Source organism: Hibiscus syriacus, unplaced genomic scaffold, assembly GCF_006381635.1.
Source record: "Hibiscus syriacus cultivar Baekdansim isolate YM2019G1 unplaced genomic scaffold, ASM638163v2 tig00116962_pilon, whole genome shotgun sequence".
In the NCBI taxonomy this organism is placed as follows: domain Eukaryota; kingdom Viridiplantae; phylum Streptophyta; class Magnoliopsida; order Malvales; family Malvaceae; genus Hibiscus; species Hibiscus syriacus.
The window spans coordinates 4634125-4638745 of record NW_024063488.1 but is presented as its reverse complement, the minus strand read 5'-3'; the positions used below and the strand labels follow the sequence as shown (position 1 = coordinate 4638745).

Genomic DNA, 4621 nt, shown 5'->3' with positions numbered 1-4621 from the left:
AGAAAATAAAATTGAAGATAAAATAGGCACAAAATTTACGTGAAAGACCCCTAAAATATTTAGGGTAAAACCCACAGGCAACGGTAGAAGAATTTCACTATGAGAAAATAGGAATTACAACCTCTCTCGATCTACCAAGGAGAAAACAATGATAATTCTCTCTAGATAAAAAGGAGAAAACAACTCTCAAGAAACTCTCTAAAATCTCTCTAGTATTGGAAGAAAGCTAGAATGCTTTAGGATGATTTTGAAGCTAAATGAGCTAGGTTATTTATAGTTGAAAATTAATAACTAATTTGTAAATACCCTAAAGTTTAATGACTAAATTTTGATTTAGCCATTGTCCAAAAAATCAACAAAACAACTCATTTTTTTCGGTGCATTTAATATGCACCTTTCGGTGCTTAGTCAACATTTTTTACATATGTTCCCGTAATATGTTGAACAGGCGAATAACACCTGAAGTTCCCGAACAAAGATTGGCTAGAACCATATGCTAAATTATGTTTATCATGGCAAGAACCAAGATACTACAAGAGAAAAACCACCTCTCATACTGTCTCTTTCTCTTCACAGAGTTTGTACATGCATGTAATAGACTTTGTGCTTAATTGTGTCTCAGGCACACAGAACATGTCTAAACACCAATTGTAATAAAACGAGACAAACTTGCAATTGCCACTATCTAATTGATTTTGCTGCTTTGCCTCACAAGTATTGCCCTTGTATCCTGGCTCGATTTTCTTCCCACCACATCCTTGCATGCATTTCTCCGAAACTTTCTCGGCTGCATCATACGGACCACGAGTCAAACTAGCAATGGTATGTTAACAGTTTGACCTATAATACATCTATGTCAAACATATTGCATACCTGAATCGGACACGTCTAAGCTCCCGAGTTCCTCCTTGAAGTGCTCTAATAGTGATGTAAACCCCTGGTTCATCCTGTTCAACCCATTCAGTTTCCATGTCACTGGCATTACTGACCGAAACCTCTCCAGATCGATCTGCCTCCCTTGATGAACTAGTCCTGACAGAGCCATTGATTGATGATGTCTCAGTCTTGACTCCACTGATGCTGGAGAGTTTTGGTGTCGAAACAAGTGCAGCTGAGTCGTAGTATTGATGCGATTGCATTGGGTGATGATCAGGGGAATCTGATAACAAATAGCCCATTCCTGTTGGCCAGACAAAGTTGTTGGGGCGTTCTTTGTTCAGAGGTGGAGTCACAGGACTGTCCCTTGAAGATTCAGTTCTTGGTACCTGAAAGGAGAGATAAGACTATTTTTAAAAAATAAATACATACGTACCATTTATTTTATAAACATGGAGATGTTTATGGTGATCTTGGAATAAAATTGAATGGAAACAGTCCTCTTACAAAAGGACATGACTTACCTTATCTTCAGATACGGGCGGGGGTTGGAACTGGAACTGCTTGACGATTAAAGCGTTGAACATTGTATAGTTCCATGACCTTTTCGTAATTCTCTGCCCACCACCTTTGAGCTTGCCATTTATCAAACATTTCACGACTGAATAATTAACAAGAAAAATAAGACAGATTAGCACTTCAAGCTACAGAATGAGATTGGTTATTTAACAAAGTTACAGAAACCATGCCCTTTGATAATTAAACTTGAACCCATTAAAGAGAGTTGTTTAATAAACAGAATTACAGAATCCTAGGGCCATATATACTCTTGACCGCATCAACAAGATAATTAAGAACATCAGCAGGCATTCAAATGTCATCCAGAAGAACCATGTGATTGAACAGCAAAGCCATACGTTCTTTAAGTTCCCAACTGACGACATAAATGCTAAAATGCTCTTTGTTCTATACATACAATAGTCTGACCTAATCAGTATATATAGAAGGTGGGTCTATCAAAAAAACACAGGACAGTTTTTGTTGATACTGATAAATGTTCTCTTGTGCTCCATGTCAGCATGTGAAAGAGATACTTTTTTTAATTGTCTGAAGTGATTACAAAGTAATATTTGTCACACAAAAATCTTAGATTCTTAAGCATTGGCAACGCATACACCTTGTAAACGCAGGTGCTCGAACCTAGGACCTTTATGGAGAACCACACTCCCTTTTACTTTATCTCATTAGGGTTACAATTGGTTAACAGTCTAAAGAAAGATCACAAAGAACTTAGTTAACTTAGGCACATACCAAGATTAAGACAAAGTGACAAACTGCCCAAGCAGTACAAAACAAATCCTGACCAACTAGTTAAACCATCCAGCTCAGTTTGAGCTTATTTAGGTAGGAAACAAAGGACCTATTGTCCTTCACCATTGCATAATTTACCGGAAACGCAAAAAAAGCTATAATGCCAAGTGGGTCAATCCATAAGAGGCCCACATATGGGTCCACTTCAATATTAAACTCAAGAGCCAAGAATGCATCCAAACTACAAGTTGACAATTCCAAAAGAAAATGATAATAACACTTCAACAACCTGATATTTGGTAGACAAGAAAAGTTTAAACCACAGAGGACAGTGCAATTATGGCCACGATTTCAATACCGAAAATTAAAATCATGTGACCGCATTCAAACAAACGAGAACCTTCACTGTCATGTATGGCAACAACACAAGTACCTGAATCGAATCTGTTTCAGGTCATTCCCTCCTTCAGGCAGTGATACAAAAGTGATTAAGACGCCAGGCTCCACTTGTGCAACCCATTCCTTAGGCTCATCTTCCTCCATGAAAACCGCTGATTCTGTACGGCCGCTAACGGAAACAGGGGTGCCTTCCCCGCTGGAAAGTCCTTTTAGTCTTGATTCCTTCTCTTTGCCCCAACTTCCGGGCGTCGAATTCGAGCTTCCTCTTCTACGGTAGGGGCAATGGAAGCGTGCTGAGTTAGAGGCAGCATCAGAGTCTGAATAGTTCTTATGGTCATTGTTTGATGAACCTGAACAAGGCTTGCAGCTTTTATAAGCTCCTGATGCTTTCAATGCAATGTCCTTGATCTGAAATTTATATAAAAAAGAAAAAGTTCTGTGTCGCTTAAAGCCCTCTGTTGAAAGGGGGTAAAACCAACTAGAAAACAAAACAAACTCAGGGTTTGGAAGAGAAACTCAATAAAGATTTAAGAAATGCGGCGGATTCAAGACTGCTATGTTTGTTTCCTAAGAAAATGGAAAGCAACAGAACAGAGAAAACATTCCCAGGTTTTTTCCCATAAAAAAGAACATTGAACTCTTCCAAGTCAAATTATAACCCTCTTCATTTTACCAACTTCTTAACATTTGGAAAACTAATAGGACTCGAAGAACTTCAAATATTCGTAGTCATTCCACTTCCCCCCCCCCCCGCCGGCATTTTCTCAGAAGACAAACACAAAAGCATGTGCAAATTTCTACAGGGTTTATATATGACAAGTAATAACAATACCTGAGAAGTGAGTGCCTTAATGGTTTGCCTAGTCCTAGGAGTTTCCAAAGTATCTTCATCCTGATGGTGCCCTATAGATCCATTGTTATTGTTTAACTGCTTTGAACAAGCTATGCACGTTAACATATTCATTCCTCTTTCTCTTCTTTTCAACCCCTTCCCCAGACAACAACAAAAAAAACCAGGTCAGATTCAACAACCAAATTTCAAAAGAAAAATGTATAAGGTAGCTATGTCAACCAGTGAAGTAAACATGGATTGTGGTTTTTCATAGCGAAGAAAGAAAGGCAGAAACAAAAAAAAAAAGAATCAAAGAGATCCCTTGGGGTTGATAGCTGGAAGTAGAAGGAGTGACGCCATTAATGGAGGAAGAGAAAAAGGCATGGTTTCTTTGGGATGGAAATGAAATAACGAGCTGGAAACGCTGTGTTTCTTGAGCTCTGCCTCTGCTCTTGGTGAAAATAATAATAATGTGTCTGCTTTTAGGATTCTTTAGAGTTTTCTCTCTCTTCTTTCCTTACTGTACTGCCACTGGATCTTTTCTGAAGATGTCTCCAGATTTGGCTTAATACGGCGAGCTGTACCAAACCATTTTTGTAGCTCTCGCTCTCTAGCAATACTGCACTAATGCTAGTGCCTTAATGAATTCATATTATTTTCCAATTTATATTAGCTTTAGATTTAAAAATCGTATTTTCAAGATTTAAATATCTGAAACTTAAAAATTAAAATTTTAAAAACAACTAAAAAATAAAGAATAATTAAATATATTTATTTTGTTATCGTTTTATGGACGTACTGATCACCTTCCAATATTTAATTCTTGTGGATCTCGTATGTCAAGAAATCAAATAATTAATAATAAAAAGAAGGGCAAGTACTCTACTGCAGAAAGCCGATTCAGTTTTTTCAACTTTTAAGTGAAAACAGGGAAAGAACATTTTTAGCTTAGACGAGGCGGAGAGGAACCGGCGTAAGCTCGTAGCCACGGTTTGTCATAATGGGAGGTGGCGCCACCCTACGGACATTGGACCCAGATGGACATATCATACCAGTTTAGAACAAATCGCCACCAAGATTGGGTTAGAATAAAAGAAAAAGAGACGCCTAAGGCTGCCACCCACCACGAGGACTGCTGCATGCAGTTGCAGGTGGGACTAAGGACAGGGATCTGTGGGGCTAAGATAACCCCAAATGAAAAAG

At 38.3% G+C, this 4621-nt stretch overlaps 1 pseudogene; it reads right to left on the bottom strand.

Moving 5' to 3' along the window:
• Positions 1-479: 479 nt before the first annotated feature.
• On the bottom strand, positions 480-3708 carry LOC120190060 (annotated as a pseudogene).
• Between the last annotated feature and the right edge of the window lie 913 nt (positions 3709-4621).